We start from the raw sequence: 15088 nt of genomic DNA, 5'->3' as shown, positions 1-15088 counted from the left end.
TCACAGTTCATCAGCATCAGCATGTTTGCCTTGGATGGACGACCGATCAATGAGTTAGGTACTATTGAGGCTGTTGGCTCCCCTCAGCCGGCTATAAATCCTGCTGTGCTGATGAAGGCTGGAAGTTGATGTGATAATTGATGCAGTGGGGTTTTTTTTGTACATGGCGTCTCTGGGCATGGTGTGGTCACATCACACTTTTATAAAAGTCTGTGTGTGCGTGTGTGTGTGTGTGTCCGTCTGTCATGTTTGATTTGTATCTTTATACCCCAGCTGGAGAGCTGCTCTTGCTCACCCTCTATGAACTCAGTGTGGACACGACTAAATGGTTGCTCTTATTGGCACATAAGTGTATGTGTGTGTTTGTGTGTGCATGTGCTTTACTTGCTTTGCCTTTTTCATGCAGTACACACTGAATAGACACACACACAGACACAGTGTATAACAACATTGTACTGTATGTGTATTTATGTTCTTTGTGGTTTATATTCATGCATATATGACCATGTGCATGCCTGATCAAAGGTGTGTGTGTGTGTCTGTGCTGCGTGCGTGAGTGTGTGTGTGTGTGTGTGTGTGTGTGTGTGTGTGTGTGTGTGTGTGTGTGTGTGTGTGTGTGTGTGTGTGTGTGTGTGTGTGTGTGTGTGTGTGTGTGTGTGTGTGTGTGTGTGTGTGTGTGTGTGTGCGCGCGCGCACAGTTGGCCCGACTGATGAGCTGCATGTTCTGTGTTTGTGTGGACCTGGGATTTCAACGCCCTTATTTTGCATAGCGGAGCAGTGAAAGGAAGGCTAATGTTACAACCACAGGCCTTGATAGAAAAATCACTGCAGCAACGTGACATTTATATGCCCTAGTGTCCCCTACTCACTCCATTTCTCACCCCTTACTCACCCATCGTTACACTCTTGACCGTAGGAATATCCAAAGGCTTGCTTGACACCAACCACAGCCCTGCACGTCCTCCTGTTCTCACTCTAATCACCATCAGATAACTTTTATGTATCTCTGATCTGAGTGTCAGTGTGCACATGCACACTTGCACTAACAGAAATGCATGCTTAAGTACACAGTATAAATGTGCTTGTTTATTTCATGCATGTGTTCCTCCTGCTCTCTCTCACCCTAACTGTCTTGAGCATTTAGAGGGTATGATATCACAACGGGGTATTGTTGGGTGCTGACGTGTGTTTTGTGGTCGAGGTAAGCTGGGCTATGACGCCGTCTGTTTGTTTTTCAACATCTGCAGTTGGAGGGGAGTACTGGTGAGCTAGACGATTAGGGTTCTCATTTACGTAACTGTTGCAGTTCCACAATTATGGGCCATGTTGTAATTAAAAATAACCAGAGCTTTAATATACCCCGGACATGATTTCTCCATAGCTCAGAGGCATAGCATGTTGTTGTGTGTGTATGGGTGCATGTCTGTGGGTGGATGTGTGTTTGTGATTAATATTGCCTGCTAGTGGGTGTATAAAGAATATTATTAATGAGCTGTGTAATCTAAAAGTCCTGCAGTGTGTCATTTCTGGGAGAGGAAAAAAAAGTTGAAACTAACACTCACTCTGATTTGTTTTAAAAAGAGGGAGGGCAAAATCAGGCATAGAGCAAGTTAGAAAGTGGAGCTAGGGATAGGAGTGAGAGAGCAAGAAAGCGTATGAATATCCCGTGTAGAATATGCACAAGAAAAAGATGGTTAATTTCTTTTTTTGAGTGTAGAGAATTAGAATCATCCTCCAGAAATGCCACCAGCATTCATAAAATGTGAGAGAAATTATACTCATTTACATAGCCTAAATCACAAAAACATCTATCAGTGGTTTTGCAAAGTACTTCTTATTTTGTAAAAGAGCAGAGATGAGATCCCCTACTTAAACTTCAGAATTAAACTGGTAGTCTCATTGTGATGCAGGCATTAGTTTCACATCAGGAAAAGGTCACCTTGCGCCAGACCTTGAAGGGGAGCTTGCCTGCAAGCATCCGGCTACCAAGCCTTTGCCCATGGGGCCTGATCGTGCACTGCCCAAAGAAATACCATTGAGTTGCCACCTTGTGGGCCCAGCACCCAAAGGGATAGAGTAAAGATCTGTGACATCCAGTGGGAGAACAAAGCAGAGCGACTGCTTTGCTTCAAACATTGCTTTGGTTCAGATATCTTATTTGGGTTTCTCCTGGGTCTCTTCCTTTGGAGGTTTTCCTGGTGCATCCATGCATGGAGGAGACTCCAGGGGAGACCCAGAACAATCTGCAAAGATTATATATCTAAAATGGCCTGGGAATGCCAAAGGATCTCCTTTGGAAAACGTTGCTGGGAAGAGCGACGTCTAGGCTAACCACCACAACCTGATCTTGATTAAGCGGTAGAAGAAAAAAAAAAAAAAAGTATTTATGGATGGACAAATTGTAGCTATTGTATGGCAGGAATGGTAAGTATTGTATTATATGATAAGTATGGTAAGTATTGTATTGTATGGTAAGCATGGTCTTGAATTGTACTGTATGTATGCACGTGACATAAACCACTTCACTTATTTTTGTATTGTTGAGTAATTTTTGGGATTTAATTCTTATTCTGTTCTATTATTCAGGTGAATAGATTGGTCTAGGAGCCTTCACCTACACCATCCCTGGAAACAGCAGTTCAACCTAGGGAGAAACACAGGAATCATCTAACATTGCCACAAGTACTAAACTGTTTGCTTGTTGTAGAATGTAAAAATAATAATATTTTAGTCATGTTTGCTTTGAAAAGATTTTGGTCAAACACAAAATGTCTCATTTCTCAAACAAAATGTTTGTGTTTGACCACCAAGAATTAACTAATAACATTTTGGTAGTCAAAGGTCAAGGTCATTTACCTCACATCTGTCCAATACAACAGAAGGGGAGCTTGTGACCATATTTCACATTTGGTCAGATACTAAATTGGTGCCACTAATCTTGGGTTTCCACCTTGAAACTGTGGTGAATGAATAGATTGTCAGTGGTGTTGTGTTGAAAATAAATCTGAAGCATCAACATTTTTGAATTTGTTGCTTTTTTGCATTAATATCCATTTGGGGAGCTTTGTCTGTTTTCCTAGATACAACTTTATATTCAGAATCAGCTCAGTCAGTTGTAACATACAAGTTATTTCAAAGTCTTCACTACGTGTATCATATGAGTCTGGACAAAACTATTATATAACACATCTGGATTGACGTAGTGAGCAAACAAAAATTTAAACAAAGCAACCATTTTAGATTCTTAGAGGTGGCCACCTTTGTGTTATGTGCACCCTCCTGACATTCTTTTAACCAGCTTAGTCACCTGGAAAGGTTTTCTAACAGTCTTGTAGGAGTTCCCACATATGCTGAGCACTTGTTGGCTGTTTTTCCCTTACTCTGAGATCCAAATAGTCCCTCCTGGGAATCATTAATATTGGCTCCATTCAGAGATGCTGTTGATATCTAAGGCTGGTAACTCAAATAACTTTATTCTGTGAAGAAAAGGTAAGTTTCAGTTTGATGTTTTTCTGTTTCTGCACTTGAAGAAAACTTAAAAGTTATAAAAAATGTCCAGATTGACTGCCCTTCATGTCTTAAAAGTAAAGATTGACTGTTGTTTCCTTTTTGCTTCATTGAGTGGTTCTTATATAATAAGGATAACTACAGTAGTTGTACAGTATAGGGATATTTGCTGTATACCCACTACTTGGACACAACACAACTGATGGTCTCAAACTCATAAAAAGCAAAACCTTCCACTCATTAACTTTTGAAGAGGCTCACCTGTTAACTGTTAACTACACCAAGTGATATTGCCAATAGTGTGCAAAGCTGTCATCAAGGCAAACAGTGGCTACTTTGAAGAATCTAAAATATTAAAAAGATTCAGATATATAAACATCTCACAGCCCCAGGGCTCATCATGCTACTCTCGTGCTTTGTTCACAGTGACAGTAAAGGACACAAAATGGAGCTCCTGTTGTATGTAGGGCCTCCCAATCAGCTCTAAAGCCTGGAGCTGTTTATCTGAGAAAATAATTGCAAACCATTCAAACCAGCCCAACCCAACCTCACCAGCCAAATGCCTTTCCATTGTGTTGATGGAGAAGAAATGGGCCTGATCCTAATAAACCATGTATTTATGGAGTGAGGGTAACAAGTTGAGTCAGAATAGTCATTTTGGCCAGCATCTGTTTATACACTCTTTAACAATCTCCCTGGTGTAAACAATGTGTGTGGTTTGCAAGCACTAAATGCCTGCTCTGTTAAACCATCAGATCGCTTTACTTCTAAGGGACTACATTGCTGTGAAATCATAAAGTTGATGATAACCTGGTGCGTAAACATTTTATTATAATTACAGCGTGATGTGCAACAATAAAAAGTAAAATATTTCAAGGAAAATACCACCCAAAGGATCAGACAATGATCCGCACATCTGTTGAATCTAAATGATAAAGAGATGAAGGGCATCACCTGCCCTCCAGCTAGTCATTGAGGTATGCCTACATGTAAAGAGAGTCTGCCATAATGTCTAAGTTTCAGCTGATGCTGGAGTTGTATTTTGTTTCAGTGAATTTTAATACACTCAGTATGTATGGACATAGAACAAGGACGTTACAGCTGGTTAAGGTTATGGGTTCAGTGAAAAGAAAAGAAAAAAAAAAGAAATGGAATGACTTGTGACTCATCAGGAGTGATAAAGTGTTTTCTCATTAATTATATGATCACCTGTACTGTGTCGATTTGAATTAGAGCTTACTACCAAAACTGTACGCTATCATGGGCAGGAAGTCAAAAAAGTGAAACTCTGTCACCCAGAAATTATGTTCATATGCTTCTAATTTGTGTTGAGTGCCAAAAGGTTACAGAGTTTGTGCAGTGTGTTGTGAGTATGAATTAGACCAGAATTTTGGAGCCCCAAGTATTTCCCAGATGTGTCATCCAAATTTTAAATGGAAATTATGCCCTCGGGTGAAAGTGAGTTGAAGATGAAAATGGGCATGAATATTTTTTTGTCTTTCTCTTCATTATGGGATGTTTTGAAGTGTATTTATTCCCTGTCTCCTCTCAGTGGCACTGAGGTGCAGATGTATCATGGGTTTGTACCAGGTGTGTGACCATGTGTGTTCAATCACATGTGTATGTATACTGCCAGGTGTCCATTTTGTTAAGTCAGTGGGGGTCAGAAACTGGACCCAGCAGGCGAGTGTGTCCCTTGTCTCATATACTGATCACAGCTGACAAAGACCCACTTCTAAACTTCAAATGCAATTGTTTTGAAAACAGGGGGTTCAAAGTGAAACTTACCCAGGACTTTTGGAACATTTTAGAAGGAAAGGCGATTTTTTTTTTGAGTTGTGGAAGGTGTGTGGATCGAGAATGGGGGCAGCAGGAGCAGAATAAGAATAAATAGTTATAGCTGATAATGTTGTTCTATAAGATCTCCTCATCTATGTGATATATTATTTAAGTCCACGCACTCATGGTGTCAATGCTCTATCCAACATTTAAAGGTCATTCCTGAATTCAGTGTTGTACTCCTGTTCTAATAGTGTGCAGCAAAAGCAGAATGAATGAGTCAGCAGAATGGTCATCCTTTCTTCTTTTTTCGGCAAAAAAATAAAATACTTGATTTTTCATACATCACATTTTGGTAATCCCCAAGTTTTGTAATTTCATTTCACATTTCACAATTCTTAATTAACATTAGGAAACACAAATCAAATACAAACACGTCAGAAACCCAGAAGAGCCATGTAAAGAGATGATTTTGACTAAATAAGGTGGCATGTCGAGTACAAATGTCCTGTAAAATATAGTTATACAAATCAGAAAATCCATGACACTTGTAACATAATGGTTACCCAAAGGTTAATTTAGAGAGAATCAAAACTTGCTCTTCTAGTGCACTCAGCTGGTCTGGATGAGATTGTCAGTGGAACACTTCGGCTGTAATGTTTTCATAACACAAACCATGTTCTATGATAAAAAATTTACCAGTTTATTTGAGCAAATGTTTAATGAATACCCAATTTCCCTATTAATCTCCCAGTTAAGCATGAGAATGATAAACAATAAAGCTGTTAAACAGCTGAGCAGTCCCTTTTTGTTTTTCGCCCACATATTCATACCTTCTTACAAAAACCTGGATGGCTGATACAGACTCCGAACTTGGCAGATAGTCTGACTTTGGTTTGAGGACTTCCCTTGTGTTTTTCTCCCAGCACACTCTGTGGTTCTGTCTCTGTCTCCCGCTCTGTCTCCCTTTCTTTTCTTTTTCCTTTTTTTTTTTCCTTTTTTTTTTTTTTTTTTGGGGGGGTGGGGGGGAGGATTCACCTCCATAATTTATTTCATGCAGGAAATAGACATTGTGGGCTCATAAATCAAAAACACTTTATATAAAAATAAATGAAAGCCGCCTGCATATGGGATGTTTTAGCTCACATTCTTAGCAATTCGACATGTAATAAAAGAAATGTGGAATTTTCACCTCAGGTCTCTGTCAATAAAACAAATGTGAGCACTGAATATGCTCTGTGTTCTTGCGCTCACACCGTATCGTAGCATTTACATAACTTGATTTGTTAGACACAGGAGTGGATGTCTAAGCAAGTGAGGCAAACAGAGTACATGTACAGTAAGTCTAAGTATGATATACACCCGTGCACAGATAATTCTTATCATAGCAGATGTATGGTTTAAGACTTTTTGATGATGTTTCCCAGAACATTAAAAAAAAGTTTGCCCATAGACAGGTTTAGACTTCTCTCACTTAAATCTTTTGCTCTGGACATTACTAGTAACCTCATTTTTTTTTTAGTTTCATTAAACTGAAACTAAACTAAACATACAGTTCATATACCCACAACTTTTATCATTCACAAATTTTTCTTAGATCCAATAAAAATGAATAAATCCTCAGATACTTTTAATTTGTGCACACCCTTCCAGAAGTATACCTGTGGTCTGACGTTTGTCTGAGTACTCTGCATGGTAGCTTAATTTTATTTTCCCCTGTCAGAATGAATCCATCATTCTGCATACCATATGAATTATAGCATAACTGCTAGTCTGCCTAAGCCAACACTGATCACTTTAATCTGTGCTGCTGTTTGTGGGTTTTAAACGATCAGGTTGTATGAGGCTGCAGCGAGCCCCCCCCGAGGACAGATCATGTTACTCTGGGATGCCATTGACAACTCCTACTACTGTCTCTCTGGCTCTTTTATCATTTAAAGGTGCTAGATAGCCACTTATCCTCTCCACAACTAAAGCCTAAACATACAAAGGAACACACATGACTAAGAAAAAGGCGAGCACATGATTTTTAAATAATATTACTAATGGAAAATTGTTGATAAAATTGCCATTATCGCGTCTTCTCCCTCATCTTGCATTGCTAGATGTGGGATTTTATGTTTTTATGAGTGAGGCAGAATGTTTGGCTCTACCTAAACCCAACTATATATGGAGGTCATGTCTTAGCTAGTGTGTGTGTGTGTTTGCTTGCATCTGTACAGGGTAGTGATTTGTGTTTTCTTAAGGTCCGCCGTGCTCAGGGGAACAGCCATATATTACCATAGTGAAGAAGACAACCATATCCTCCTCCTGTCTCCGTACCCTCCATCACCTGTTTCTCTGCCCCTCACTCCTTTTACTCTGTACAATGTTGAGACAGCAGACTATGCTATTGAAATATTACATGTCAGAGGCTGCAGAATGCATTTCATGACACGGTGACAATTGCAGCTATATTCATGGAAAAAGTACATCTCTGTTATGCTGTGAAGTTCTGTAGAGTAAAAAGATGAATGAACAGTAAAAGAAGTCAGTGAGTTAGTGGCTGCAGTAGCTTTAGTTAGTACACAGTCTCCCCAGAGCTACAGAGCAGAGGGACAGGTCTAAAAGGAATGCCAGTCTCTTAAAGCCCTTCGGGTGAGGACTTAGGAACCACGGTCTGACTGAAAACACCTGCACCTTATAGAGGCCAGTGTACAGAGGGCTTCAACAACCTGATCCAACATACACATTCATGAATGTTCGCTTTCACACAAACACACATGCATAGGTTAAACACACATGCACACATACACACACACACACACACACACACACACACACACACACACACACACACACACACACACACACACACACACACACACACACACACACACACATCAATGTAAATAAAATCCAGTTATACTCATACACACTCATATAGTAATGCAAAGATTTACACAAATACTGTATATATAGCTTGTGTCATCTTTTCCATGGTTACCTAACCCTCTCTATATAAGTAAAAAAAAAAAAAAAAGTATCTTTACCTCCAATAGGTAAAGTGCAGTGAAATACTATCCATGCGTTATAGAAATGGACAAGACCCAAAAATGCTCTACTCTCCCAAATAAACTTCCCCTCTGCTCCTTTTCAGACTTTCAGGAGGAAAAAAAACTCTCCCCTGTAGACAGTGAGTTATTTGTACAGGTCTGAAGCATGTCTGCAGGCTTGCATTGGACTGTTGCTGGGATGGGTGACTGGTTTTATTGGTCTACCTCTGTTCACCTCGGTGTGAGCCACAGGAGAGGGGCACAGTGAGTGGAACAGCATGATCAGGGCACAGAAGTGAAAACATTTTTCCTGGGCAGGCCTGTATGTGGTGCCTTAAAGGCAACATCCTCATTAGTGTGCCTTGCTAAAAATCCCATTGATTGCACAGGATGTCTTTAGACTGAACTCAGATTTATTAAGTCTGAGAGGCAGGCTCATTCCCTGCATGGTCAGTCTGTAACACCTGGTATATTTTAAGGTTCCCCTCCCAAAGACAAGAGTTTAGTTAAGTTTCAAACAATTTCCACTATGTGTGTTTTGGGTCCTCGCCATCTAATGCGGTCCCATCCAAGCGGTATAAAAAGAGGTGGCACAGCAGGATACCTTTAGAATCTAATTGTGTCTCATTAGCCTAGCCTCAAGGCTGATGGCAGACGGCACTATGCATCAGGTTAACACACTGCCTTGGTTAGTCTTAGCGTGTTTTCCTAGGCAGCCACCACACTGTGGTGCTCCAGCAGAGATTAAAAACCACAGCACGAGTGATGAGCTAAAGGCTAAACTGGAGACTGACCGGGATCAGAGTTAAAAAAAAAAAAAGGCACATGTAGCTTTCATAGACAGTGACACTGTGGCACCTGATGTAGCTGCTTATTAAAGAAGTGCACAGACATGATGCTCTCATCCTGTAAAAGACACGATCAAGCCAGCGCTGGCGGTGGGGGGGGGGGGGGGGGAGTAGATTGTGTGACAGTAAAGAAAAGTGAGGCTTGTGAGGCTAGGGAAGACAGTAAGGAAAACACTGGCACCAGATACTTCCTTTATTTTGCAGCAGGGCTGAATATGTTTTGTACAGGGTGTATATTTGAGTTTTGGTGTCAGAGGCTTTCCTTATTGAATTGCCCACTTTTTTTTATTTCTATTTTTAAAGCCAATCTGACACACATTCAGGTTTTTATGTTATTCACTCGTCATTATTACGGTTGTCTTAGCAACCATTATAAAATAATATGCACATTAAAAAATAATAGGATTAGTGGCACATCAAGGTTGTGCCTTAACTGAATGTGGGACAGGAGATAATTTACTGTTACATGCATTTTACATGTAGAGTTAAACAGTCAAACATGGGTTTTGTGCCATTTATCATTGCTGTTTCATCTTGTTTGCTGTGAAAGTTTCAATTTTGGCAAATAAGCTAGAGTTGAAAATAGATACCAATTCCAACTGAATATGAGATATGTGTTTCCTAAATCAAATAACTGATCTTTCTCTGAAGTCAAGTCAGACTATATGAATTGACGTCAAAGTATATGAAGTCAGGATTAAAAAGCACATTATTATTCTTTGCGTCAGTAATGAATAATGTTTTCCATCGAGGAGGAAGGCTCAGGAGAACTTTACATATAGCGATGTGCACTGTTGTGTGGTGTGTGCTGTGTGTTTGCACACATTTCTGCATTTGTCTGCAAGTCTGTGAGACCCCGGGGAAACAAATGTCTGGGTGTAAGAAGACCTAAAGCTGGTCCTCTCATTTTGCCTGACACTGCAGCCAATCATAACCTTTCCTTGAAACCCTGAGTTTTGTGTGTGTGTGTGTGTGTGTGTGTGTGTGTGTGTGTGTGTGTGTGTGTGTGTGTGTGTGTGTGTGTGTGTGTGTGTGTGTGTGTGTGTGTGTGTGTGTGTGTGTGTGTGTGTGTGTGTGTGTGTGTGTGTGTGTGTGCCAGAACCCATTCATCAGGCCCTCATAGCTGGGCCCTGTCAACCTCCAGCCCCAGGCCTGTAGGCCTCAAGCCAGGGGCTCGAGTTCCGGGCTTCCCGCCAGTCTGTCATGGTGCTGGGCCGTGGGCCAGCCTTCCATCAGCTTTGATGTGAGCTGGATAACCAAATGGCAGAAGAAGGGTGGCCCCTCAGCACAGGAGTTACACAGCACACTGAGTGGGTCAGTGAGCTACCACAAGCATCCAGAATGTGCTTACACATGCATGCACACACCAATAGAAGATGTATCCAGGTTTTACATTTTTTAGTGAAGTTTCCATTGCATAAGCTACTTATAAATTGAATTAATGCTTGAAATATTTTGTATTATAATATGATTAAGTGGGCTTAATTGTTTGATTTGGAGGCTTTATAGAACTCGACCTAATTAACGTTGCAATAAATACACATTTCTTTTATTGCTCCACATGCTGAGCTATAATTTGTCAGATTTTCATCATGTTGAAGACTGAAATATGGCATTTTATGGCACTGGCGGCCTGAGAGATTGATTGCATTGGAAGAAAGCAAGCAAAAGTAATGAATTGTTGAATTTTGTCATGTTTCAAACTAGTGTGCCAACACTTGTCTGTATAGACAGGTTCTACTCTCTTTCTCATAGCACATAAATATATGCAGGCACACATGTACAGAAACGTGACATTCACACTGCCAGTACACAAATCTAACAACGGCTTACGCAATATCCATTGCAAAATATTTTGCTCAACCAAGTTCAACATTCGTGTTTCTAAAACAACAGACACTGATAAGTATACATGTGCTGATTGACGGCCAATGTGATATGAATTATGAAGGGGAAAATGTTGGTATTTCTAATCAAAACCATAGTTTTGTTAACCGTCCTCTGACCTTGCTATTGTTAGAGGAGGAAATGAATTTAGCAAAATGCTGGACAGCAGCATCACCTCATATCTCTGGCTACTTTGTTTGCTTTGTTTTGTTTTTAGTCCCTCTCTATCTCACGTTTCCATTATCTTCAGCTTTCATTGTTGTTTTTCTTTTTCCACTTCTGCTTTATATCAAAATTAATATTTCTCACTGAGCCCTCTGTCAGCTTGTTAGACAGAATCAATTAGTGATGATGAGGAAGAGTATCCATCTTTCTCTTAGGTCAATAAGGCTAGACAGGCTACTGGATCCACCAAGTCTAATTAATTTCTCAAACTGCAGCTCCTCTTTGGCAAATCTGAAAAACAAACTATCATCACATATGAAACATTAAAAATCTCCTTTCAAGTGTTTATTAGTTTAGTAATTACAGCTGAAGTATAGCAACGATGTTTTAGAAAAGCTTTAGTCCTTTCTAAATCGGACAAATAAACACGACATACAATATGTGGGAATAAGGTGGCCTTTCCGAGCCTTCAGCTCAAAAAAGTCAAAGCCAATAGGAAATGTGAATGTTCCACCAGCAGACACAGGGCCTTACAGAAGGACACTCACCTTAAAAAGGTGTTAGTTTTATTGGATCTAGCGGGACTTCACCTGCATATCCAGCTATTCCATTTTTCCGTCTGCACGCCGTTGATTCATAAACCACAAAGACCTCAGTGTAAAGCCCCTGTTTAAACGCCTTATTTCATTAAGTGCTTTTTAATGAGGGCGCTAACTAGCCCAGGTGTCAGTCATCAGGAAAAAAGATGGCCAAAGCTGCTGGAAAATATGTCTTTCTGTGGTCTATTAAATTTGTTCTGTGATGGTAAAAGTTTTGATGAGTGTATGTGTCGATTCCTCTGTAGTTCACAGTCCAAGTGCATCCTGTGTGACCTGTGTGGGGGATTTTTTTTTTTGCAATGCTGTTCCCTCATAAATGAGCTGGCTGTGAAACAGTTCTCTCTGTTTCACAATAGCATGACTGGGCCTCCATGCTCTCTTGCAGTAATAATACGGTCCATTTCCTGTACTTATTTTCAACACAGCAAATTAGTCAGTTCCTCATATTGATTTGGCAAATATTGGAGGAGGGGTTCATCTTCAGTTAGGACTTAATTCTTGGCACTGAGTTTCAATCCATTTTGAGTATCAGGTTTTCCACAAAAAAATAGTATGTCTATGGCTACACCTATCATTTATTATTCCAGCACTTTATAACGTTACAATCCCTATGTATTACATTTTCTCAATCAGCAATCAATTGCATGTCCATGGCCAATGAAAAGATTTACTATTATTATTATTATTATTATTATTATTATTATTATTATTGTTATTGTTATTGTTATTAGTAGTAGTACTGTGTCTCAAACATATTTCAGAATCTGGGGTGGTGGGGTGGTGTTAGGGTGTAGGCTTATAAAAGTGTGAGAACAGACTCTAAGTTGAGTGATTGCCACCAGTGGCCAAGAAACCTGTAGATCCCCCTTAAACCTGAACTTCAACACTTCACTGATATGCTTCATTAATACGGGCATTACAGCCAATGACTTCATCTCAGAGGCCGGGAGCGCATCAGTCACTGTCTGTCTGCTTGCTCGGCTGTTTCCTCTGCTATCACCCCGCAGTGCAGCCATGTATGAGTTGAATGTCGCAAGAGTAGATACAGCTTTGTGTTTTTGTCCCTGGTGTCATCCCATTTCAAAATAAATGTCTTACAAGCTTTCCAGGAGGGAAAAAAAAAATATGCGGGGTGAAACTTGAAGACAGGGATATTCAAAATATTCACAGTGAGGGTGAAGTCAGTGGGTTCAAATTATGAGGTGAGTTTAACATAATTTATTTAATTACATGGAAAATATTTTTGAAGTTTGCAAGAAATATATTTTCTCTTGAATATCAATTTCAGGTGTTTAGCATTCCTAATTTTTTACCTGTTTGTTGTTTCATAAGTTGTATGGTAGCTACAGATCTTTGGTGAGTTCACCTGTCTCCCATGGGTAGTTCACAGAGTCATAGATGTAGAAGTTAGCAACACACTAGATAGAAAAGGAAGCTCAGTTGCTGCTGTGCTATACTTTAACCATAACTGGGCAGAGCCACACTGATGTCAGAGCAACCCCAGGGGCCCACTTTAGTGTAATCCACAAAGGCTTAGCATGCTGACAGAGTCAGTCAGCTACTGGCTCTGACCTGGCACTCAGCTCCCTGTGGGGCAGTGCTACACACACCCCTAAACACACACATATCACTACACATCCAGACTAGAAAAAAGAAAGAAGAAGATCCCATGGTAAACCATAAACAAGTGAGTCTGCTCTGGGCTTGCTTGTAAACATGTCTTATTGTGTAATGTACTGCATGTACTCTGAGAGGAAGCCATAATGCAAAGATGTGATGACAGTGAGTGTATGTAACCTACATTGACTCAAAAATGGAGCTGTGTGGGAGCATGTAGAAACACAGACATACATACTGTATATAAGAACAGCAGATCAAATGTCAGAGTGAAAGACTCGGCGGCCAAGGTTTACCTTTCTCATGAAAGTTCTGCAAAATCGATTGACGTGCTTCTATAAAGAAAAACGTCCTTTGGTAAAATGGTCATTCTGAGTGACATTTAAGACAGAACATCGGATTGTAATTCTTTACTGTCATCTGAAGGTGAATTTGTTTCCACATCTGTGAGCAATAAAGCAAGATGAGCAGCAGTGCACACACATAGACTCACACACCCACATGCACAAAAAGCTATTCGGCTGCTGTTTACCTTTCCAATTGCAATCATTTCCTGGGATGACCTTCGTTATGTTGCTTTGCAACAGTATTTAGTTGTTCAAGGTCTTATAGTCATGATTATTTGACATCAGAATAATTCATTGGGTAGCCACGATAACCACTTCAACCTAATAAAGGATAAACTCACCTCAGAAATAAAAGTTCTTAGAATCAGAGCAGTAATATTGAACTGATAATGATTTTTCCTGGCAGTCATTCTTACCTCACTCTAATTCTCTGCCTCTCGCTATCTCTATCACTCCTGTATGGATTCACAAAAACCTCAGTCATGCACATTGAGAAATTGTGACCTCTAGTTATAACCTTTCTATTTTCAGCTGGAGTTCTGCCTCATTGAAACAACTTGTGGTGGGAGTGGTTTCTGGGGGGACACTGTACGACAGAATTGGCAGCGAGAGAAGGGGGAGCCGGTAGAACTCGTCTCTCTGATCTAGTCCAGACTGTTTGCAACGTCACAGTGTGGTGCCCTGCCCTCTTTCTCTAAAACACACAACCACAATCTCAAATAGCTCTAAATGCTGCTCTGTGGAGCGCTCTTATTTTGGCCTGATTGTTGTTTTACAGCAAGAGCCGGAAATGGAACAAGCTCCACTTTGGCTTGGAGAGATGAGCTTTGCCAGACGGTTGCACTGACAGCACTTTTTTTTTTTAAGGCTTCAGAGCATTTAGAGTGTATGTTTTTTGTGCAATTGTAGGTGTTCTCTGAAGTGACAGTTTGACAGGAGTCATGATTTGATGTAGTGATATCAATAGAGGTAAAACTAGTCACATACTCACAGTCTACCCTTGCATTCATGGGATAAGACAAAGTTCAAGCTGAGGTTTTGTTTCGCAAATGGTAAAATACGCTGTGAATGTGTTGCATTAATATGTGTCGCCTGCTATATTGCACTCACAGACGAACATTTGTGCAGCCTTTTCCACTGCAGGACAACAACAAAAAAAGCTATTTATGAATCTACAAAGTTGTGGTCAGCAGATCTGGCTTCAGCAGAGGGAGTTTGCCCTGTATCAACCAGCTGCTTTGTTTTAGGAAAACACAACTTGTCACGTAATCGTTCCGAAGAACCTCTGAGGAATGTTAATGCAG

This window comes from Brachyistius frenatus, unplaced genomic scaffold, assembly GCF_029030835.1.
Source record: "Brachyistius frenatus isolate BFR_SWC_R1_liver_20210118 unplaced genomic scaffold, ASM2903083v1 Contig_6, whole genome shotgun sequence".
Classification (NCBI taxonomy): Eukaryota; Metazoa; Chordata; class Actinopteri; family Embiotocidae; genus Brachyistius; species Brachyistius frenatus.
Note: the sequence above shows the minus strand (reverse complement) of the source record.